The sequence below is a fragment of the Saimiri boliviensis genome, chromosome 9 (genome assembly GCF_048565385.1).
Source record: "Saimiri boliviensis isolate mSaiBol1 chromosome 9, mSaiBol1.pri, whole genome shotgun sequence".
NCBI lineage: Eukaryota > Metazoa > Chordata > Mammalia > Primates > Cebidae > Saimiri > Saimiri boliviensis.
Window position 1 is genome coordinate 82,269,915 of NC_133457.1, and position 26,449 is coordinate 82,296,363.

Sequence of the window (26,449 nt, forward strand, 5' to 3'; positions counted from 1 at the left end):
ATTTCCTTTTAAAATCATAACTGTATTATTCATTTGCTAAGTTCTCTTAAAACTTTGTATTGCTTCTTCATTTCCATTGTTAGGATAACAAATGAAGGAAATCAAACTCTACGAGATACCTTTATTTTCTTTCAGACATTTAATTTAAAAATTTCATCTTTTGCAATAAACTTATTATATTATTCCATTCTCATGCTAATATGAAGAAATATCTAAGACTGGGTAATTTATAATGGAAAGAAGTTTAATTGACTTCTGCATGGCTGGGGAGGCCTCAAGAAACTTACAATCATGGTGGAAAGGGAAGCAAACATGTCATTTTTCACATGGTGGCAGGAGAGAAAAGAATGAGAAGGCCCCTTACAAGACCATCAGATCTCACGAGAACTCACTCACTATCACAAGAACAGTATGGGGGAAACCGCCCCCATGATTATCTCCACCTGGTCCCACCCTTGACACGTGGGGATTCTTACAATTCAAGGTGACATTTGGGTGAGGACACAGAGCCAAACCCTATCACTTATAAAACAGTATAACATTGTCAAGATTCGGAATATAAATAATGTCTTTTATGTTCTCATTGTATTTATTAGAAATGTTTTCATAAAGCTAGGAGCACGTGGTCTAAAGCTTCATTCAATCAAAATTGGGGAAGACAGGTCAGTCACTAACCATGAAGGGGCTCAACAAGCTTCTAATTTATAGTTAAAATTTCATCATTATAATTATTGTGAAAACCTTCCATGTATCAAACTATTAGTACCCAGGATATTATTAATAATCAGGATAGATAAGGTTCCTACTGTCATGAAGCTCACAACCTAAGGAGAAAATCCAACACAATTTTATAAACCGTAACTTATGCCAAATGCAATGAAGACAATAAGCAGATGCTGTGAGAAGGATAACACATTGGAAGATTCTGAACTAGAGTTGTCACTTCCACCAATGCAGAACCTGTGCTTTGATTGCTCAGCTGCTTTCAGCTGATTAAAAGTAAACCAAGTTCCTCTCGGGACAAAGCTGACATTGCTTTGGCTTATTGTAAGCCATTTTTAGGGTCATGGGACCTTATAAACACCTTCATGGCACATCTGTCAACAAACAACAAGAAATAGAAAATTTGTTCAAGCTGGGTATTCAGCATAACAAAAACTGTGATACTTAAGTTCACAGAAATCTACTATCCCCTTGGTATTTCTCTAAAAAACCACCACTTTACCTAAAAATGTCTCACATTCAAGAGCTTATAGATCCTGGTATGACAGATATTATCTGATTTCAAATATGCAATAAGCCAAAGAAAATCTTTTTCACCATGTTTATTCTACGGGCCAGAGTGTTCTTGAGGAAACTATTTTAGAACTTCAGAGTCTTCAATTAAAGGGTTACATGCCATTTTCAGTTTATAGCCCTGTGCATAACTGAGGCAACTGCCAGATGGAAAAAACACTGTGTGCCCATGAGACGTTTAATATCCTACTCTCCACACTCCCTAAATGAGAGAAACTGAATATAAGCAACTAGTAATTGACAGAAACCACTAACTGACATAGATACAACTATCTCATAATCCATTTACTATTTTAATAATCCTTTCACCACAGTTAATAACATCTCTTGGAAGCTGAGGTCTGAGACTGAATTAGACGCATGCTACTTCAGCTTCTCTTCCAAGAAATTAGAAAACGTTCAGGACGTGATGGATCTGTATAGGTGTTTTCAGAGAAATAATTGAATTTTTAAATAAAGTAGTAAAAACCATCTTGGTGAAGGTGGAGACCATGTCCATCTCTAACATGACCACTCTATTTGCCAACGGTACCATATTATTTTTTGAACTGATGCTGGATCATCTGACATGTAACATGGTAAATAGAAATAGAAAAAGCATTTATTAAGTAGTGATAACTTCCAATTGGTAGCTTACTTTTATGGAAGTATTTTACTTCATTAAAAATAATTTGTGTTGATTTCCATCTGCCTCTCCATTCCCATTTTGGTTATTACTTTATATCGGTATAAAACCCCAGGGACTGAACGCTCATTTATTTTTGCAACATATTTCCTGTTATTAAATCACAGTTCCCAGTTTGTGAAACAAAAATTTGGACATGATATTTTAGGGGATATATGTCTATTTGTAAGTACCTAAGTCTTCAAATTGCTCAGCACTAACCAATGTGGCTTCTACTGATTAAGGTGGGATTGTAGAGGATTGTCTTTTAGGGTCTGCTATTATCCACTTTAACTCAAAATCTCTGTTTTATTAAAGCAACTCCATAGCGATAACTTTGTTCAGAAAAGTGCCACCAGTACTATAAGCTGTCAGACAGATCAAGATAATATAAAGCAAGAGTTGTGGGTTATTTTTTTCCATATGACTTTTTTTAAACAGATGCCTCTGGTATAATCCAACTATATAAGCACTAGAAGAAAGCAATAAGTAAAAATAGAATATGAAATTTGAATTAAAAATTATAACCTTGTTAGATATTGATAGCAACCTATTTAAGCCCTACAAATTCAAAAAGTTTCCCTTTATAAATATCCATGCATACACACACATATTAATACACACACACCTACACTTACACATTTGTTGAAAATATACTGAACATGTTTTATGTACCAGGTCCTAGGCCGGGTGCTGGTAAGTCTATGAAAATCAAAAGCAGACATGAACCTTGGTCTTCTCAAGTTTGCAGTCCAGTGGGCAGAAAGAGCCTAATGAAATAATCATTTAAAAATGCAAACTTGCCAGGCGCAGTGGCTCACGCCTGTAATCCCAGAACTTTGGGAGGCCGAGGCGGGTGGATCACGAGGTCAAGAGATAGAGACCATCCTGGTCAACATGGTGAAACCCCGTCTCTACTAAAAGTACAAAACATTAGCTGGCCATGGTGGCACGTGCCTGTAATCCCAGCTACTCAGGAGGCTGAGGCAGGAGAATTGCCTGAACCCAGGAGGCGGAGGTTGCGGTGAGCTGAGATCGCGCCATTGCACTCAAGCCTGGATAACAAGAGCGAAACTCCGTCTCAAAAAAAAAAAAAAAAAAAAAAAAAAAATGCAAACTCACCACTGCAATCAGCACTGCAAAGAAGATACGTATGGTGCATAGTAGAGACATGTGGTCTTGAGAAAACTGGAAGAACCTGATTCACTTAGAGGCAGCATTTTATGTCACGGAAATGAGGTGGGAAAAGAAACATAAATAGGAATTAACTAGGCAAAGACAGGGAAGATGTGCACATGTCTGGCTCTGAAATTCAGGGGAGCTAAACACAAGTGAGTACAACCCTCAAACAACAGGGAGTCAGTGGATATATGCAACTAGCTGCCTATTCTTCAGGCATATAATTATGGGTCCTATTCTGCAAACTTTGCAGATGTCCTGTAAAATCAGACCACCATTTCCTAGAAAGGCAAACTCAACAATACACTCTTACAGTGGCTTTTGCTTGTTCTGTTTTTTCCGCATTCTCCTTGTTTCCTCACTCCTACTTCCTGGCCTCACCTTCCAAGTAAGTACCCTACAAAATCCACGTTTCATGATACGCTTTTTGAGGAACTGCAAACTAATATAGCTAAACATCACATAGGATGAGACAGGAACAAAAATGTACATGGGTCTGTCAGGCATTTTACCTCTACCTATTCAATGGGAAGGCTTGGAAGAATTTTCAAAAGAAGACATTATTAGATGTGCTTTTCAATAAGATCTTTCCGGCTCCAATGCAGAGAACAGATCAGATGGGAATGAGCTTCAGGAGAAGGATGAGCTTCAGAAGATAGTACAATGCTGCAGGTGAGAGAGGATGGTGGATTAGACTAGGGAGAAATCAGAGGGACAGAAAGAAGCAGATACATTCCAGAGCTATTTAGGCAGTAAAATCAATAAAGCTTAATGAGAAGTGTTGAGGATGACTCTTACATTTTTTTGGCTTCTGTAACTCAATGTATGTGGTAGGATTCACTGAGTTAGGGAGCACTGAAAAAGTCTGGGGTAAAAGAGGGGATAATTATAAAAGTTTTAAATTTAAATTTAGGCTTAAATTGCATCTGAGGAATCTTTGAAACATCTTGGAAGAAATATAAAATAGGTAGTTAAATATATGACTTTGAAACTAAGGGAACAATGTGAGCATTTCTGATTCAACTTTATTTTGGTGGCAATGAGTTTCAGGGTCATGGATGACACTAAGTAGAAAGGACAGATTAAAATTTAAAAAAATGAGAAGATGGTATCAGGGTTGAGGAAGCAGGACTAGCAAAGGAAACTGAACAAAGGGGGCCAGATGGATGGGAGGAAAATCAAGACAATGTTTCGTTATGAAAGCTGGAAGAAGAGGGTATTTCCTAAAGAAGGCAAAGGCCTATAGTGCTCATTGCTACTGCAGAGGTAGGTAAGATTACTATGGTAAATTACATTCCTCACTGCAATCAGCACTGCAAAGAAGATACATATGGTATATAGTAGAGGCATGTGGTCTTGAGAAAACTGGAAGAAGCAGATTCTTCTAGAATTGGCCCCAATTCTTCCCCTCTCCATACATCCACATTCTTTACTGTGTGACTTTGCAGTTTCACCCAAAAAAATTGGCGGGGTATATTTTCTTTTGTTCAAATGACTTGATTTAGCAAAAAAAAAAAAAAAAAAAAAGGAAAAAGTGACGGCATGTAGGATCTGAGCATTTCCACTTGCCCTCTTGTGCTTCTGCTCTTCCCATGAGAAGGACTTATCTGTCTAACTACTGAGTCCCAGAAGAAAGAGAGAGAGTGGGGCAGAGCCCAAGGGTGGAGTGAACTCACAGGTACAAGAACTAGGTAGTGTTTAATTTAACTTCAGGACTGTTTGCCCCTGAAGTTCGACATGGTTGATTACGCAACAATATCTGGGCAATAGAAAACGAGACTAAAACCTGTCTGCTAGATTAAGGATGTCAGTCACTAACTGGTAAAGATCAGTTTTGCTATGGGAAGGAGAAAAGAGACAAGGTCGTGGAGGAAACACATGGATTTAAGGGAAGTTACATGTGTGCACGTGCTGTGTGTCTTAACATGTAAACACGTCAGAAAGATTTTTTAAAAGGGAGAAAATGAATACTTAAGATAAAAAGAGCAGATCTGAAAGGTGCCATTTGAGAGATTAGGTAAGGTGTAATGAGAGTTCACATTCATGATGACACAGGTCAAGGGTGGGGCTGGGAGGCCAGTAAGGAAGTCCAGGGAGGGCCAGGTTCATGAGCGCTCTCCCCAGGTAACAGTGTCAGGTGTTATTCATGCTGGGCATATTTCCACCAGGACAAAACAAGTAAAGTTCAGTTAAAGTTTCGCTGAATGTCCTGTTTAGTTACATAAATGTTATGGGATCTATAGTAATATAAGATCTTACTATTCTTTCATTAAAAGCTTGATGGGGGAAACAAACAAAAGAAAACTTCAACTGTACATGGGGCCTAGTACAGAATGCTAAAAAATTACAATACTAAAATGAGGAGGCATAAGTAAAAGCAGACATATTTATCACCGACTAGATTATTTGTTAGTTATTTATAAAACATATTTTAAAAAGATAACATAGGCAGTTTTGGTGTGTTTTGTTATACTCTGATTACTTCTATTAATTAAAATAATTGGTTAGGGCCAGGCATGGTGGCTCATAGTTGTAATCCCAGCACTTTGGGAGGCCAAGGTGAGTACATCACTTGAGCCCAGGAGTTTGACACTAGCCTGGGCAACATGGCAAAACCCCAACTCTACAAAAAATACAAAAATTATTTGGGCACGGTGGTGTGCACCCGCCTGTAGTGTCAGTTACTCAGAAGGCTGAGGTGGGAGGATCACTTCAGACCAGGAGGCAGAGGTTGCAGGGAGCAGACTATGCCACTACACTCCAGCCTGGGTGACGAAGTGAGATCCTGTCTCAAAATAATAATAATAATAATAATAAATAATTAGTTAGAACACTCCAACTTTTGATGATAGTAAATAAAATGTTTTACTCTATTATTTTAATAAATGTAAATTATTGAAGATTAACATTTTTATGAAATATGACTTAATATTCAGATAAACATCAACACTGTTTTAACCAACTTTGAAAAAGTGAATACAAACCATCTATAATTTTATAGTGTTTCCAAATCATTTGTTTTTTTTTAACATCTCAAATGAGCTTATATAATGAAATACACATAATAATTTTGTATTCTAAATCTAGATTTTTGTAGATATACAAAATTAAGAGGTTAACAATATGGATAATTTCCAAAACTAGCAGAATATTCAAGTTTCTTATGAATGTTTCTTTTCTTTTTAAAATTGTGATTAAAAACACAACATAAAATTTACCATCTTAAGCATTTGTAAGCATGTAGTTCGGAAGTGTTAAGTGTACTCACATTTTTGTAAACAGATCTCCAGAACATTTTCAGCCCACAGATCTGAAACTATATATACATTAAAAACTCTGCTTCTCTCCCTCCTCCTAGCCCCTGGTAATTACCATTCTACCTTCTGTTTCCGTGAATTTGATCACTTTGCTATCTCACGTAAGTGGAATCTTGTATCAGTATTTGTGTTTTTGTGACTGGCTTATTTTACTTCGCACAATACTTTCAAGTTTCAACCATGTTGTAGCATAGGACAGGATTTCCTTCCTTTGTAAAGCTGAATAATATTCCACTATACATACATAGTACATTTTGCTTATCCATTTATATATCAATGGACATCTGGGCTGCTTCTACCTCGTGGCTATTGCAAATAATGCTGTTATGAACATGGGCTTTCAAATTAAAGATGTCTTACTTTCCCTAATAAAATTTACCCAAGGTACCACTTTCTACTGGAAGATTCATGTTTATGCCTCATCACAAATAATGCTTAAAATCTATTTATGTGTGCCTATAGAACAGAAAACAAAATATTCTCATATTACTAAAATGAAATCATTATTTGAGAAAGGAACAAACAGACCATTTAGATTAAAATTTATACTGACTTTTTCTAAGTTACATATTTAGTTACACATTATTGTTTTTAGTTTTGACTGAAATATGCAATAGTACTCCACTGTTCACATATTATATTTTGGGGGTATTCTTTAATTTTCTACAGCTAAAGTATACACTGTAAGCTCCTGGCGATACGCACCTAAAGAGGCCTACCTTCGTCTCTTCTTCCCTCCTTTCCTCCTTCCCTCCCTCCCTTCCTTTCTTCTTTCCTTCTTGCTTTTTCCCTTTCATTTTAGTAGATTAGGAAATACAAGCTATGTAAGTGTGAGTGTAGCCCAGACAGCACTTACTAAAATTCTGTTGGCAAATGCAAGGGAGTAGGAGGCCAGGCACGTTTTCATTACATATTATATGATGTACAAGTTGCAGAAATGGTTGCATTTTTAACTTTCAAATGGCGTGGGTTATAGGGCAATTTCTTTCCAGGTAAAACGAACAAATCCTGAGAAAATACTCAAGTGTTTTAGTGGTGTTTATGTCACTATGTTAAGTATTATTTGTATGAGACAAAACACAAAGAGGAAAAGACAAGTAGATGAAATAATAAGACATTTGTTAGCAAAAACATTTCCATTGTGAAGGGCATACACTCCTATAAATTAATGACTTGGGTGAGTAGCTGAAATCAATACCAAGATCCATAGTGTCCCATGTGGTTTCTATGGAGGCATCTGTTTGTCTCAGTTGCTCTAGACCATCATGGTGCATGGATGGCAGAGATGCTGACTGCACCTAAGGCCCATTCCTGCCTCCTACCTAAGAATCATAATCTGCTCAATACAGCAAGCCAAGGGAAGCTGTACTTTAGAATATATAAAGCCAGATCAACTCCAAACAGCATTAACTCGTTTGGAAAGTTCATAGGCACTAATACAATTTTGACATAGAAGTAGGCAAATTTCTTGAGATATAAAGGCTTTCTAGAGTCCACCCTTATACTAAGCAATGCTATGTTTAAGTCAATTTATTTTATGTAACAGTTCTCTACATCTTCTCTGTGCCCTACTTAAGGTTCTTAATAGCCAAAGGTATGCATTAAAGGTGACCTCCCTTCAAAGATATGTTAAGATACAACATTTCTGCTTCTCGATAGATCATGACAAATATTTACAAAGACCTACTGGAACTGGTTAGGCACTGAACCAGGCACTGGGTACAGTGGTTAATTCATAGTCCCTGTCTTGATGAGGTGGTTTCTTCAAGGGTAGGACAACCATTTAACAAGGAGTTCCCCAATGAGTTAAGTATTTCAAATTGTGACGGAGCACAATAATGAAAAGCAGCAGCAAAATATGCTGTGAGGGTGTTCCTATCTCAGAGTCTGGCCTAGACTGAATGGGAAACACGTTCAAGAAAGGTTTGCTTGAGCACACGGCATGAGTATGCTAAGGGGCGTGTAGGAACTAACTGGGTGAAATGGGTGGAGAAGAGCACTCAAGACAGGAGGAGGAAAGCTTCACCAAGGATCCAACTATGAGAATCATGATAGGTGGTACGGTACAAAAACTCATTTCTAAGATTATAATGGTTTTCTTAGAAAGGTATAAGCCTTCCTCCAAAGAAACATTTGAAAACTGCATCCTTTCCTCCTGAGACAATTCTCAGGAAACTGTCAGAAAAGCTAAATCCAGAAAGACCACGGTGGCCTGACTTTATTAACTGTGGATACTGTCCTAGTAGACGGGCAAGAGAGGCCCCTCTATTAACGTCCCTTCTTCTAGGAGTTCACTTTCTCTTCCATTTGACTCTCAGACCCTTCCCATTATAACAACAGAGACAGAAGCAGAGGCACATCAAGACTGAGATCCTTTTTTGTGTCTCTGCCTGAGGACCTCTGTCACACCTCCCTAATCCTTTCCCATACTCTCCTGAGATTCTCCCTTGGCCTCCCTCCTTCCATCCCAGCAAGAGCCTCAGGGGCAAAAAGAATGACAGAAAAAAAAATGAGCTATTTCTTATAAAGTCTTCTAGTGAGTAAAATACCTGCTCTTTATCAAGCAATCCTACTTAGGTGAACTTGAATCTGTAGCTGACTCTGAAATTGTAAAGGGGAAGAGAGGGTTGCAGAAGCCTTTAAATCTAATCTAGTTTCAGGTCTTCACTCACCCAGTCACCCAGTTTTCAACCTTTCTACTCTTCATTCTAATCTCACTACATCTTGACAACTCACAAACAATTGTGACTCTTCATTCTCCTCTGCCTCTATCTTTATGCTTAAGCTCTATTACGTAGTCCCCTGTCCCTGAGTAATTCTACCCCCAACTCCTGGCACAAACAACGAAAGTCACCGTTGCTGGTTTGTGGCTGGGCTGTGTTCTCACTTTGCCTCTTTTGAGGTTGGAGGAATGAAGACAGGATTGTCCTCACTCCTACTGACAAGGCTGCTTTAGAAGAATGAGCTCTGGGCCCCCCAGCATGGAGCTGGCAGAGCATGCTACCTTTATAGGTGCTGCTATTCATGTCGGTTTGGTTGGACAGCAGCATCAGGTCTGGGCATATGATGGGTTAAGTTGGCTTCTGCGGGCTATTCTGGGAACACACCCAACATTTGTAGCTTTTATTTTTCTATTGAAAACTTACCTGTAAGTTCCAAATAACCAACTAACAAATGAGTTTTTGGAACAGAATTGTTTGTAAGATGAGGGACTGTCTGCAATTAGAATGAAACAATGTAGTTTGGTGGAAATTCAATTGAATTAACCCCAAAAGCAGAGAGATGAAAGGCTATTCCACAAAGCCAAGTAATTCTTATGGAAAAATACCATTAGCTAGTAAATGAGACTCTTTTTGAAACCTACAGTAACTCTTTTGGGAAACACAGGTAGCAGTACATTAATACGTTAATGGTTTGAAAAGTATTCCCAAAAGGCCTTGACTAGTTTCAGCACTGGGATAATCTGATTCATTATTTTACATTAGGCCATAAGAGATATAGTTATTTATCAAATAACTAAGCATGAATGCAGTAAAATGAAATATATGGGTGATACAGTTTCTATAATATCCTTACACATTACAGGCTACACACATAGACACAGACATACAACACACCTTTCCCAATACAAACATCATGGTAACAAAACGTAAATTTTTAAACTTAGATAGTATAAGATTTACTTATTTTCTCTCCTTTTATACCAAAGTATTTGGCAAGAAAAACCCTTAAAACAGGCACCAGAAATTTATTTTAATAACAAATAATATTAAATCTCATTTTGATTTAAAATTCTTTTGGGTCAGCTCCTCTGAAGGAAAACATATTCGCCTGCAAACATGAGTGGTCACAGCAGAAGGTAACGGTAGGAGTTCCTCTGTCAAGATGTAAAGGGAAATTCCTGGTAGTGAAGAGCTGAAAGCAGCTGGGAGGCCTGAATGGTTATTTAGTTGACTGAGTTCATGGTAAAGGGAACACTGTTATTGTTTCCATTCCCAAAGGAGTCAGTTAACTTTGTTATTTTCCATGGAAATAAGTATCACCTTCCTAATAGGAGAGGAGTAGTCATGATGTGGTAATTTGAGGGCAGGATTGGGGCAGGGCGGGGGGACTCCAGAGGTTATCTGGCTAAGGTGTCTTCAAACTGTTCCTTCAGAGCCCTAGAGATTAATATTCAGCTCTGTGAGAGACCAGGTGGGACTGCTTCCATACTCTTTAGTTTTTCAGGAAATTTTCTGGTAAGTTTTCATCAGAAAATAAACTAAATGGGTCTTTAGTTTATTTTCTACAAAGCGCTGACTTCAACCATCTGACGAAAGGGTCCTAATGAGGTGGCACCTCCTCTCCAACATAGGACACTAGCATAGCTACAGCAAGTTGGACCCTGGGCAGGGGTAAAATTGCCTGGTACACACAATGAGAGGCATTTATTGAGCACTTACAACAGGCCAGCAACTCCTGCAAATGCTCTACATTAACTCATGAGAGCCTCATAACAACCTAATGAATGAGTACAATTATTGCACCTCTTTTTACAGATGAGGAAACTGGCACACTCTTCAGTGAAGTAGATAGCTTAGTAAAAAGTGGAACCAGAATTGGATGGTTCAAAGTCTATATCCCTTGACCTTGTGATCCACCTGCCTTGACCATCCTGGTCAACATGGTGAAACCCCGTCTCTACCAAAAATACAAAAAAATTAGCTGGGCGTGATGGCGCACACCTGTAGTCCCAGCTACTCGGGAGGCTGAGGCAGGAGAATTGCTGGAACCTAGGAGGCAGAGGTTGCGGTGAGCCGAGATCGCGCCATTGCACTCCAGCCTGGGTAGCAGGAGAGAAACTGTCTCAAAAAAAAAAAAGTTTATATCCACAGTCATAGCTTTAACCATTATAATATCCACCTCTGAACATGTTAAAAAAACCTAGGGAAATGTTCTGAGGTATGCTCTTAGTGCCATAACACTGCTTCTGCAGGACACCCATCAGCCATGATATTCTGCAGAATCAAAACATGTCAGGTGGCTGCTTAGACAACCCCACTTCTACCATACTCATATAGGCCTATAAAAATACAGACATTTACCAAGAAGTGCATTCTCCTTTTCATTCAGAATCTATTCAAAGGGTAAACTACTTTACAAAAATACTGCTAACCTAATTTTTTTAGTTGGATGTACTGTGGAGGATAAAGATTTTAAAAATTGGTTCTGAAAAGTACAAGTCAAGGTACTAATTCCAGTACTTTCAGGATGCCCAGAAAGTCCGTGATCCAATTTCTAGCCCAGGTTCCTGAAAATCAAAGGCAACAAATGATTCAGAAGAAACCTAATGTAGGATAGCTAATGCTACCTCCTTATGATCGCTGGAGGAACAGTCATATCTGAAATGTACCCTACAGCCTGTGAAAAGAAATGCACTATAGTAGTTATCTACTGCTGAGAAACAAATCATCCCAAAACTTAGTGGATGAAAAAAACAAACATTTCTTACTTCTGATTTTGTGGGTTGGGTAAGTAGTTCTTCCACTCTCTACCAGTTTGGCTGGGTCTTGATGGTCTAGGACGGCAAACTCTTTTGTTAAGGCCCATAGTTGGGACCTCTCTACAAGGTATCTCATCCTCTAAAAGGCTAACTCAGATTTCTTCGGACAGTGAAAAAGGGTCTCAGCTACAAGAAAGAGCAAGTCGAATGCAAAAGCACTTCTTAAGCCTTTGCTGGAGCCATTTATGTCACTGTTCCATCAGCCAAAGTAAGTTATGTGGTCTAATCCAAAGCTGATATGGGAGGGGCCTCCTCAATGTGTGAAAAGAAAGATGTGAACTATAACTGTCATTTTCTAACAAGCTACTACATTTTAAGTTTTTAAAATTAAATTCACTCAACACAGACGGAAATATCTGGGGGAAAAAAAAAAGCTAAGAGAGTGTATGTAAAGCTTTCTCACTACAAACATGAGAACTCTGTGAGATAATACATATGTTAATTAGCTAGATTTAGTCATTCCACAAGGTACCTATACTTCCAAACAATGCATTATACATGGTAAATACATACAATTTTACCTGTCGATTAAAAAAAAATTAAAGAAGTAAACTGGGTTTTACCTGAAAACACAGTTTCTATGATCTTACCAGTAAAAGTTCTATTCAGAGAATCAAAAATCTACCCTATGCCCATGCAGCATCTTGCATATATGCTTCACTTTATATCACAAATATCTCTGTATTAGTGTATCCTGGCTGCTATAAAAAAAGTTCAACAAACTTAATCACTTAAAGCAACACAAATATATTACCTTATTGTTCCGGAGGTCAGAAGTCCAAGATCTGTTTCACTCATCTGAAGTTGAGGTGTTGTCAAGACGATTTTTTTCTGGAGGCTCTGAAGGGAGCATCTAATTCCTTGACTTTTTCAGCTTCTGGTGTCTGCCTATTTTTCTTCACTTGTGGGCCCTTCTTGCATCTTCAAAGTACAGTCTCTGCTTCTAACAGCGCATCACCTTCTCCTCTGACTCAGACAATCCCTTTAACTGTCTTTTAAAGACTGTTAAGACTACATCCAGTTCTACCTAGACAATTCAGGATAATCTCCCCATCTCAAAGTCCTTAATCATATCTGCTAAGTGCCTTTTGCCATATAAGGAAATATTCATAGGTTCTGGGGATTAGGATGTGGACATATATAGAAGGACATTATTCAACCTACTACAGTATATATTAATTTTCTATTGTTGCTGTAACAGATTAACACAAATTTAGTAGCTTAAACTATACTAATTTATGATTTCAGTGTTGTGTATGATATAAGTCCAACACAGGTCTCAATGGACTAAGTGTTGACTGGACCATTTGGGAAGAATCCATTTTCTTGTCTTTTCTAGTTACTAGAGTCTGCCCACAATCCGCTTCCTCCTTCGTCTTCAAAGCCAGCACTGTTATACCTCTCTGTGTCTTTTTTTCAGTCACATCTTTATCTGATTAAATCACAGCAAGGTTCTCTGCTTTAAGGACTCAGATCATTAGATTGGGGTGACCCAGATAATCTAGGATAATCTCCCCATCTCAAGGTCCTTAACTTTAATCACAGTTATGTAACATCCCTCTGGCTCTGAAAGGTAATATTCACAGGTTCCAGAGATTAGGGTGTGGACATTTTGGAAGGACCAGCATTCTTACTACTACAATATGTTACTGGAAAGTTGTGTCTAAGTAAAAATCGAAATCATATTGAATTGCATTGAAGAAATTAGTTATGTTTAAAAAAATACATTTGAGTTTTATTATAGGCTTTCTTAATACCAGTCAAGCTTTTAAAATAAAGTTTATATTACTTTTGAACTATATGGTACAGATTTAATATTTGAGAGCTCTTTTTCGCTTTTCAATATTTTTCCTAGCATTAGTGTCCAGGGCTAGGAACTTGAGCATAGGAAATCAATATATTGAGTCTATGCTTCAGATTTCAATCATAATTTTAACCCTTATTTCTAAAAAAAGTAAAATTTTACTAGTATAGCTAAATTGAAAGGAACATACTTAGAAGTAATATAATGATAATTTATACTAAGTACTATTCTCTGTCTCTTTCTCAAAACTGTTAGTAATAATCAAACCTAAATTTGACCCTGTTTGCACTTCCAGACCTTTATTAGACATCTATTTTCTAACTTACCACAAATATAACTATGGAGAAATGGCTATATGTAACCATGACTCCATATTCCTACAGTTTTTGAAATTATTAAAACTTTCCTCAATAGTCAGCTCTGCTTCTCAGATTAGAAAAGCATTTTCAGAAATTGTCTCCTTTCTCAAACTGTTGAAGTGGTTTTTCTGGGGATTCACATTCCATTTATAAACAACTGGATATTACCCAGCAACGACTTCAGCTCAAAACTGGCTCTGACAAAAATTCTTATAAAATTTCTTCCTGAAACAGTTTTTGCAAAAGGACTTAAATCCTTTATTCAAATTATTGAGCACATAATTTAAGGAAAGTTTTTCAGTACAGACTTAATAGTGAGCTAATGACACTTCTATCTGTGTTTCCAAATACTCTTGTTATATTCTTGAACTATCATTTTTCTCTCTCATGACAGTAAAAATGTTTGGCATATTGAAATTCTATGAAAGTAGATGAAGACATGTACAATGACAGTAATAACTCTTGAAAGTGCTTAATGTATTTGTTTCTTGCCTAAAAAATGTTTTCAAACAACTGCTTTAGTTTTTCTGATTTTTTTAATTCAATAGGCTCATTTTTAAAAACTGGGTGTGAATTTATGACACCTTGTGACTACACTCATAATGCATTCTTAAAAAGAAAATGTTTCCTTGCCAAATAACTCCCTTGTAAGCATCATACAACCCATTGGACTAATGGAAAATTTAAACTACGTATGGAAAACTTAATTTTTCAAAACTTAAGTAATTTTGATCATTCCTATATTCTTTCAATAGTGGAATTTCCTTTTTTCTTCTTACTTGATGTCAGAATTGTACATAGTAGAATGATATTGGAAAATATACCTAATGAAATTACCTAATGAGTTAAATACACGTATTCTCACATTTTAGGATTGCATACGGTTGAATTAAATCAGTAAATAAACTTAATCATCATTCACGATTTATATCTAACACCAACCTCATAACATTGTTTTTAGAGGCTGACCAATGTGGTAATAATAGCTCCAACATTACCTTCTCTGAGTTCTTAACACAATTAAAAAATATTACTGCTTATGGAGTAAAAATGATTTTTAGAAATACGTAGGCAAGTGAACATGATACATGGTCTAAAGTAAAACAGAGTGCTTAAATCAAGTTATATATGTGCTGTAATAATTTTACACACATATGTGTGAATAGTGATACAAATAATTCAAATTCTGAACTTCTCCTCACTTGAAAATTAATAAAAATTGGACTTTACTTTGTTAATGATGACAATATATAAATGACCAAAATGAACACTGTTCATTTTGTGGCAAAGCTTTTAAATGAATAAGTCAGATTAATTACTTCTGAATGATTTGCTTTTTTCTCACATAAATCCAATATATTATTAAGATGCCTAGACTCTTCTGATAATAAACCAAGGTGAGCCTTCTGTCAGCACACACAAAGGAGCTGAAGCAGAACTCACAACAGCACACACAACCCGGTATGCTAATCCCCAGCAAAGGAGAAGTGCCCACAAAGGGGCACAATGGCAGAAAACTCTCAAAAGAGGGCCCACTTCAGTAACAAGATTTTCTATGAGTGCATTAATATTTACCAATGCCAAGAGACCTGGTCTTTCTTTTTCTTTCATTTAGCCACAGATGCCTCCTTAATATTATTCCTATATTGAGACAGCATTAGAAAAATAAACTATGCATATAAAAGAAGCCTCAAATGAAAGACAAGCAGCTTTTAAGATAAGCTTGCTTTCAGTGTAAGCATCTGTACCCAGAAGACCATTTACACAAATTAGCATATTTTATCTACTGTAAAAAAAAAAACATGAAATAATTCACATATGCAAGATAGTTTAATTTTAAATCACTATCAGGGAATGCTTGAGCATTTTAGCACACCCCACAAAAATGCAAGTTCTGATAAGCAAGGCAAAGATTAGCCACTTAAAAAGAAAACTAGTAGGAAGAATGTTTTCCAATTGCAAGCAATGTTTTCTGTTGAATTATTTAGTAGGGTGACAGAGAAATAGCACCGGAGGCAGACAGGCCAGAGTTTCCGTTTTGCATCTTACTCTAGTTGTGCAGTGTTGAGTAAATTACTCAGTCTCTCTGATCCTCAGATTTTCTATCTGTAAAATGGTTCATAAGACCTACCTTGTGTGGTTTTAACAAGTTTAAGAGACTATACTCAAAATGCTTAATATAATAAATAGTCCGTTCTAAACCATTCCTAAATGGAGGAATTTTGGTTTTTGTTTCATATTTATTTGAAGAACTTTAAAGAATAAAGATAATAAAAAAACATACTTATCATCCCCCTACCCTGAGAAAAGCACTACCACAAATTGGTGACTATCCTTCTAGTTCTTTCTCTACATGTACATATAAGTTTGTATGCATGCTTTGCAAATTTTTACTTAATAAATATGGATTCCTACTTTACATACAATCATCTCACTTGCTTCCCCATCCATGCCCTACCTTAATATACCATGAATACATTTCCATATATTTAATATCATTTTACATAATTTTTTACAACATCATTTTAACTGCAATGGTCTTTTATTATGTGAATATGTCACCATATTTGGGATGCTTCCAATATTTAGTCAATGTGAAAAACATCGCAATGTATATAGCTAGCGGCCAATAACTATTTGTATACATCCTAACTTTCTGTTAACCCAAACATAATTATGACAACATCCCACAAACAAAAGCATGTATATATTTTTCTTTCCTTCAACCTGAAAACATGTATTTCTACCAATCCCACTTTTTTCTATTAAAAGTTTTCTGATATTTAATTTTTGAGTAGATAAAACATTTGTTTATCTTATAAGTTGTTTTTATATAAACAAAGAGTAGACAGTGAAAAATCCTGTGCCCATCCATGGTCTTCTTTATCCACTTCTACCTCATCTATCCCACAGGTAATGTTGTCATTAACATATATAATCTTTTATAATTTACCTTTGAGTATATAGGTTACCTGTGGGGTAGAATATGTTCATATTCACCTATTCAATATGTACCTTTGAGTACATATTCACCTATATACTCACAGGTAAATTATAAAAGATTATATATGTTAATAGCAGTAATGGTAATTATCCTGTTCTTTTTTGCCACATAGGATAGTGTACAATATACATCATACATACTTTGCTTTTTCCACTTATATACAGTTATTTCCCTATCTGTACTTAAAGAGGTTTTTAATTCTTTTATTTATAGTTGCATAGTATTCCATTGTATGTTTGTATAATTTATCATACTAGATTTCTGGAAGCAAAATTATGAGAGCAAGAGTAAAAATATTTTTGAGACTACTGATTCATACTGCTAAATTATTTCCTCCAAATGTTATACCAGTTTAAAGTCCAAACAGTCATCAACATACGATGGTATATATTTCGCTTGATATATCTACTTCATCATTCCTCTATGGAATTGAACATTATGATTTAAAGGTTTTACAAATATTGTAAGAAAATGGCATCTCCTATAAATTCCACTTATGTATTTTTATTAGTGATATGGAACTTTTCAAATATTTACTAACTATGCTTAGCAAAAATTTATTTCTATTTTTTTCTCACATTTTGATTAAAGTATTAGTATTTTCCCTTTTGTTTTCCAATAGTGTACTCTATATTAAGGTTATTTGTGAATTTTATTTTTACATCATTATTTCCCTTTTAATGTCATTTGTGATGTTTAAAATTATTTGGAAATTGCTTGAGTGGATATTTTATGTAAAGTATATATATAATCTACAGATTATATATTAATATATAAATATACATAAATATATAATTTGCAGAAATAATAGACTCAAAGAAATTAGTAAATTCATTTATTCATGCATGGATGCATTTGTTTATTCAAAATGGGTCAAGCATCCACGTTTGCCAAGTACTGTTCCAGGCACTGACAGAGCACAATCAGTTCCAGCCCTCACCTACTTACATTTCAATGAGGGAAAAAATAAAGGAGGGGAAGAGGCTGGAGACTAGCGGGTGAGATGAATTTTCATTTTACCTTTTTTGGTTTTAGATAGAGTAGGAGGCATTGAAGGTGCTGGCTTTAAAAAGAATTGATTAGACCCCCTTAAAGTTTAAGGCCATTACCAAATACAAATAGCTTTTTTATATCACCAAAGTTGTTCTTTATGATCAGAAGGAGTGTTTTAATACTCTTTATTCAGGTTTTAGACATCTTTCACCTTGGATAACATTTTTTTCAATAATTCTGTGTTAATTATATTTTGCCTTTTATAAATGTTTGCCTAAACAGCTTTCAGGAAACTGGCTTTTAAAATACTTTTCTAAAAATTCCCAAAACCAACCACTTTCATCCTTAGATTTCAATCTTATTTCAAGAGATGAAAAAGCAACACCAATAGAAAGAAAATGTTGAGAAAATGAAAATAGTTTGTAAATCTCTGAAACAGGTATATAGCAACTATTACCAGAGGTGAATGTAAACCAACCCGGAGTGTGTAGAGTGAAGGCATAATAAACAACTAACTTCTAGCATGTATTGCTATTTTATTAACATCTGGCATAGACCAGCCTTCAGTTCTTCCAAAGAAACTTTTTTCTAGCTATAGAAAACGAACTATCCATCTGACAAAGGGCTAATATCGAGAATCCGCAAAGAACTTAAACAAATTTACAAGAAAACAAACCAACCAACCAACCCATAAAAAACTGGGTGAAGGATATGAACAGACACTTCTCAAAAGAAGACATTTATGCAGCCAACAAACATATGAAAAAAAGTAAAGCTCATTATCATTCGTCATCAGAGAAATGCAAATCAAAACCACAATGAGATATCATGTCAGGCCAGTTAGAATGGCAATCATTAAAAAGTCAGGAAACATCAGATGCTGGAGAGGATGTGGAGAAATAGAAATGCTTTTCCACTGTTGTTGGGAGTGTGAATTACTTCAACCATTACAGAAGACAATGTGGTGCTTTCTCAAGGATCTAGAACTAGAAATATCATTTGACCCAGCAATCCCACTACTGGGTATATACTCAAAGAATTATAAATCATTCTACTATAAAGACACATGCACACATATGTTTATTGCAGCACTATTCACAACAGCAAAGGCTTGGAACCAACCCAAATGCCCCCCAGTGATAGACTGGATAAAGAAAATGTGGCACATATACACCACGGAATACTATGCAGATATGTATAGTATTTTGTCAGAACATGGATGAAGCTGGAAACCATCATTCTCAGCAAATTAACACAGGAACAGAAAACCAAACACTGCATGTTCTCACTCTTAAGTGGGAGTCAAATAATGAGAACACATGGACACAGGGAGGGAAACATCACAAACTGGGGCCTGTTGTGTGGTGGGGGGCAAGGGGAGGGAAGTATTAGGAGAAATGCCTAATGTAGATGATGGGTCGATCAGTGCAGCAAACCACCACGGCACGTGTATACTTATGTAACAAACCTGCACATTCTGCACATATATCCCAGAACTTAAAGTAGATACCAAAAAAAAAAAAAGTTATTTTAAAAAAAGAAAACAGTGATACAGATTCTGTTGTGTAATTTTCTTAACATCTTTTAATAAAAAAAATCAGGCCCAAGAAGTATCTATTTGTTTCCATTTTTGCTGCTAAATGTACTCGCTAAGAGCTTTGGCTTTGACCAATTAGAACCAAATCTCTTATTAACCATGTATGTTATGTTATGTAAGTCATAAACTTTCTGTGCCTTGGTTTCCTCATATTAAAATAAAAATAGGAAGGGTATTTCATAAAGTTGTCATGATGATTAAATGGGCAAATCCATGCAAAACTCTTAGAATAGCACCTTGTGTATACTATTATTATCTATGATTATAACTAGTATTAATGTTATCACTGTTGTGGAGATATTTCATGTAAATACATGAGGGATGTTTGGTTTGCTTACTTACAATGTATTTGAAAAAACATTTCATTTATTTTTAATTTTTTAGTATTTAAACTTTGCCATTTTAAAGTATACAATTCAGTGACATTCGGTAACTTTTCACAATGTTGTACAGCAGTCACCACTGTCTAGTTCCACATTTTCATCACCCCAAAAGGAAACCCCATACCCATTAAGCAGCCACTCTCCACTCCCATCTCCCTCTGGCAACCACTAATTTACTTTACGTCTCTACGGATTTTCCTATTTGGCATATTTTATATAAATGGAGTAACACAATTTGTGGTCTCTGTGTCTGGATTTTTTTCACTTAGCATAGTGTTTCTGAGGTTCACCCACATTGTTGCATGTGTTAGTGCTTCATTTCTTGTTATGGCTAAATAATATTCCATTATATATATTTTTTATTATATATATATGTATGTATATGAGACATTTCCTTTATCCATTCATCAAATGATGGATATATGGGCTTGTTTCTACCTTTTGGTTACTGTGAATATTGCTGCTATAGGCACTTGTGTACAAGTTTTTGTTTGAACACCTGTTTTCAGTTCTTTGGCATCTGTTTCTAGGAGTAGAATTGCTGGACCATATGGCAATTCTATATTTAATGTATTGAAGAATCAGCAAACTTTTCCACAGTGGCTGCATCACTTTATTTATTTATTCATTCATTCATTTATTCATTCTGAGATAGGATCTGGCTCTGTCACCCAAGCTGGAGTGCAGTGGTGCACTCTCGGCTCACTGCAACAACTACCTCCTGGGCTCAGGTGACCCTTCCACCTCAGCCTCCCAAGTAGCTGAGACTACAGGCATGTGCCATAATCATGTCCAGCTAATTTTTTATTTTTTAAAATAGAGACAGGGTTTTGCCACATTGCTCAGGCAGGTCTCAAACTCCTGGGCTAACAAGCCACCCACCTCAGCCTCCTAAAGCTCTGGGATTACAAACGTGAGTCACCATGCCAGCCACTTTATACTTCCACCAGCAAAATATGCAGGTCCATTCAATTTTTCAACATTCTCACCAACACATTTTACTTTTTTTTTTTTTTAAATTATCATTATTGGCCATTTTCACGGGTGTGAAGAGGTATTTCACTATGGTTTTCATTTGCACTTCCCTAAAGACTTAGAGTGCAGATACTTCTTCAGGTATTTCTTGGCCATTTATATACCTTCTTTAGTGAAATGTCTTTTCAGGTTGACTGCCTAATTTTTACTTACATTGTTTCTCTCTCAGTTGCTTAGTTATAAGTCTCCTTTATGTATTCTAGATAGACTCATTGGATATGACAGGTAAATATTTTCTCCCATTCAGTGGGCTGTCCTTTCACTTTCTTCAGTGTCCTTTGAGGCACGAAGAGCTTTTTTATTTTAATAAAGTCTAATTTATCTATTAATTTTTCTTCTTTTATTGCTTGTTGGTGTCGTGTATAAGAATCCATTGCCAACTCTAAGTCATGAAAACTTACTCCTATTTTTTTGTACATGGTATGAGGTAAGGGTTCTGTGTCATCCTTTTACATATGAATATTCAGTTATCCCAGTACTATTTGTTGAAGATATTATTCTTTATCCATGTAATCATCTTGATAGGCCTACTGAAAATCAGTGGCCCATAGATGCATGGATTTATTTCTAGATGCTGAATTCTATTTCAGTGCTCTATCTGCCTACGGTCATGCCAGTACCATGCTGTTTTGAGTACTATATTGTTGTAGTAAGTTTTAACACTGGGAAATGTGAACTTTCCAACTTTCGTCTTCTTTTCCAAGGTCATTTTGGCTAGGGGTCAAACGACCTTAGTTCTAATAAAGTTACCATTAAGAAAAAAAAAAAACAGTTGTTTTTTGGATGAAGATATAACACGGCCCTGGCAGTTGTTAGTACTTTGCTATAAATTTTAATATAAAATATTTCTTAGATATTGTAAGAGTGAAGTCTTGGCTGAAAAAGGGATGGGGAGGAATATGTTTTCAGAGTCTTTGATGGTTTTTAATATGTGTCAGAATGGGAGAAATGAGAGGGTAAGGGAGCTTAATGATAACTATTTGCAATCAGTAATATAAGATCATTTTTGAAAGTGCCTAATACAGTATCTGATATTTTCCAACAAAAGCCTTGGGAAGTAGTCAGAGCACATGTGATTATCCTAAAAATACAAATGGAGAAACCAAGGCACTCAGAGGTTAAGCAATTAGCTCAATATTGCATAGCAAATAAGTACTAGAGCCTAAACAAAATACTATGTCCTTGAATTCTCAAGTTGGTTCTATTTTAGCTTGACCAGTCAACATCAGCCTTGGATAAACTTGGCTTCATTTATAATTTTATCCCAGTTTGGGGAAAAAAGACATCTATTTTATAATGCATCAAAGCTTTTATAATTGCTTCTGCAGGTTCATTGTTTATTCCAAGTTCTCAGAGAAACAGAGGTAAAATGTAGATGCCAAGCACAGATTTTAATTCTTCCCAGAGTCATCTGTGTGTAGATTTACCATCTATGAATTCATTTTCTGACACTCTGTGCTATGCTGTATTTCTTCTCTATGTGCTGATACATTATCAATTGCTTACTCTCTTTGCCCTCACAAAGTTTTTGTTTGACCTTTAAATTATCATTAACTACAAAATATTTTTATCATACAATTAAGCAAAATAAATTTTTATGTATATTCTGGGATTTAAAAACCCATACAGGAAAAGGGATACCTGTAAGGGAGTGGCCTAAACAACCTCTTCTGTATCTGTTCACTATCCCCAATCAAAGTATCACAGGAATATTATACAATACAAAGGATACAATTAGAAGAAGTCTTATTTTTATTGCCCTTTGGAGGACTTACTTAATGCCAAAAAAAAGATAAACACTCTGCATTTCACAGGTAACTAGGATGCGTCTGAAACTCTGGAGTCCAACACAGTAACAATCACTCAATCCAAGCTCTTTTAAAGCAGCGTGTCAAACAGTCTTGATAAATATGCATCAGGAAAAATGTACTCACTTTCATAAGAAAGTAGACATAAGAATTTCCCCTGAAAGCTTGAGTCATTATGGTATAATACAAACTGAAGTTCAATTTCAATTATCCTCAAGTATGGCTATGTTACGTCTTTTATTCTTCTATTTGGTGAGACGACAACCTTGGTAACTGAATATTAATTTTCTCCAAAAAAGCATTCCAAACTCTTCTTCAAAGAAGATGTTAAGCTTATTAATTCATTCCTTAACAAGAGGACAAAGTTCATGACTTGCTATATAAGAAATAAGAACTCCTAGGGGCCTAGAAGTTTTAATCAAAGATTGAAGGGGAAGAAAAAGTGAATGAGCCAGAAGGCAGAAGAATGTGAGGAGGTCACCTAACTTTTCAGGGGAAAAGAAAAAATAAAAATCCTTTCCAGAGCTCAGACAAAGTAAAATAACAGAGCAAAGCAATCAGAAGTACAAATTCCTCCTGAGGTACAGGCTAAAACATTGACTTTCCTTTATAATGCCACTTTAATTTCTGGTACAATTCCAAAGCAAAGGTTTATGTTTCATGATATTGTCAACTTTGCATAAGACTACTTGTGTTACTTGTGACTTACACAGCCTTAGGGACACCATTGATTTTTTTTTCCCCTCATAAATCTAAAAATGCTCTCTGCCTTCCCAGTGGACCCCTTATATTTATTGGTGTCTATCCTAAAACAACAGTTCAAGGTTGAAGTTATGAAAACATTTGGGGCTCTAATTTACCACAAAGTAAGTCCAACAAAGATTACAGATAATACATTGCACTCAAAGTTTGCCCAAGTAATACTAGAAACACCTGCCCCCAAATACACACACGCTTTATTTTTCTCCAATAGGTGGTACTACATAGGAAAATGACAAAATGGCTCCAGCCACAGTCTCCTCCAAAATACCCAAGAACTCTCTACCTTTTCAAAGCCTTGCTGGACTATAAATATTCCCTTTCTGTTGTGTTAGATAAGTCGTTTTCAAACTTTTGTTCACAGAAGCCCTTTTACATTCTTAAAAATTAAGACCTTACCATTATGTTTCTATGTGTATATCTACATTTGCCATATTAGAAATTTAAGTGAGAATTAGAAAAATATTTAATTCATGTAGAGATTAGCAATCCATTACAGATGAACACAAATAACATATGAAGATAACCATATTTTCAAAACCAAAAAATTTAGTGAGAAGAATGGCATTGTTTAAATCTTTGCAAATATCTTTAATGACTGGTTTTAGAAAAAGACAACTGGACTCTCATATCTGCTTCTGCATTTGATACGTTAAGACATCACCTGTTACATAACCCTCTGGAAAATATGGATTTAGGAGAGAAAGAGGGTGAAAAAAGGCACATCACACATTCGCATTTAAATGAAAACAGTATTGACCTCATGAACCCCCAAAAGGGGCCTGGGGGACCTCCAGAGGTCCCCATACCACACTTTAAATACTAGTGCTTTAGACTATCCTAAAATCATATAGAAATTGAAGCCACATAAAGGAGATAACTATTAGCAAACTCCTACCAAGGAAATAACAATGGCAGCATCATGCTATGGTTTCTGTAACTATTTCTCCTAAATAAATGTCCCACCAGTTATAGTTATCTTTTCTTTTGAGTTCAAAAGGAGAGACCGGGACTGAGTGTCAGTATCACATAGCACATTGGAAAGGCTGCCAGGCCTTCTAAGAGATCATGGATCATGTTTAGAAAAGTAGATTCAGTGACACAAGTTATTTCTCATTTAAATTATCTCTGTAATGAGGACAAATATGATGTATTCTCTAATCCTGCATTATAAGGCCAGCATGAACTCAGGACAGGCATGTTTCCTCTCAGGTAGGTCAGCAAAGCTCTCATTTCTTTTTCTTTTTTTTTTTTTTTTGAGACGGAGTTTCGCTCTTGTTACCCAGGCTGGAGTGCAATGGCGCGATCTCGGCTCACCGCAACCTCCGCCTCCTGGGTTCAGTCAATTCTCCTGCCTCAGCCTCCTGAGTAGCTGGGATTACAGGCACGTGCCACCATGTCCAGCTAATTTTTTTTATTTTTAGTAGAGACGGGGTTTCACCATGTTGACCAGGATGGTCTCTATCTCTTGACCTCGTGATCCACCCGCCTCGGCCTCCCAAAGTGCTGGGATTACAGGCGTGAGCCACCGCGCCCGGCCCTCATTTCTTTAAAGTGTTGTTTCTAATGGTGTCTTTATATTGTTAAACATGTGATTTCTCTCATTCAATATTGAGCACTATTTTTACATTTTTCTTGTTGGATTCAGGTAGGGCCGACAAGATTATGAACACAAAATAGTTCCTGAAATTACAGAAGACAATATTTTTTATGCAAAATTAGTGTCTGTGTGTGTGTGCATGCACGCATGCATGCATATGTGTGTGTGTGTATGTGTGTGTGTGTAAAAAGCTAATTTCTATTATTTTAGATTTTACTATTTTAAATATACTTAATTTAACAATGTTTAAAGGTAATCTGAATTCACCTCTTGAATACTAGAAAGATCTTTTTAAAAGCACATTAAACCTGATCTCCCTGTTATCACCTTACATGTAACTTTTGTACAGTATTATTTTCATCTGTTTTTGAATCTTATGAACAGATGCTATTATTGGCTTATACAGTCAATATTATACTAGATTTATCTACGTATTTACTAATTTCTTTTCTCACTATTTCTTGTTATACTTGCCCAATCCTTTTAGGATTCTCTTCTTGAATCCTAAAAGCAAGCATCTGTTGCTGGTAAGTTCTTTGTTCTTAATTTCACGGAACGTGTCTTTATTTCTCTCTCCTTCTTTAAAGACAGTTTCACTGGGTGTATAAGTCTATTTTGACAGCTGTTGTTCCCAGCATGCTGAAGCTTTTATTCTAATGTTTTCCATCTTTCACTGATGCTATGAGAGAGACCTACCAGTCTAATGGATGTTGGTCACATGGGTACATTGTCCTTTCTCAGTGGCTGCTTTTACAATTTTATTCTTGTCTCTGGAGTAGTATGATTGGGCCTCAATGTGTTTAAGTGTAGATTTCTTTTTATTTTTCCTGCTTGGGATTTGTTGGTATTCCTAAAACTAAGGATTGATGTCTTTCATTGATTCTGGAAAATTCTTACCCATTTTATTGTCAAATACCAGTGTCCTCCATTTTCTCTATGCTCTCCCCTGGAGTTTCAGTTGAACATGTGCTAGATCTGCTTACCACACCCTCTACATCCCTTCATCTGGCTCCCATATTTTCTACCTCTTTGACTCCTCAGCCTGCAATTATTTTGATCTTCTAGTTTGCCAAGTCTTAGCTGTTCATCCATGTTGGGCTCTTTAAAAT

General features: G+C 36.0%; 1 protein-coding gene and 1 pseudogene across 1 annotated transcript in view; both read right to left on the reverse strand.

Moving 5' to 3' along the window:
• LOC120367911 (small ribosomal subunit protein eS10-like) overlaps nucleotides 1-9,482 on the reverse strand; it is a 32,002-nt pseudogene extending 22,520 nt beyond the window's left edge.
• MACROD2 (mono-ADP ribosylhydrolase 2) overlaps nucleotides 1-26,449 on the reverse strand; it is a 2,026,697-nt gene that overhangs the window by 1,258,125 nt on the left and 742,123 nt on the right. The window lies entirely within an intron of this gene.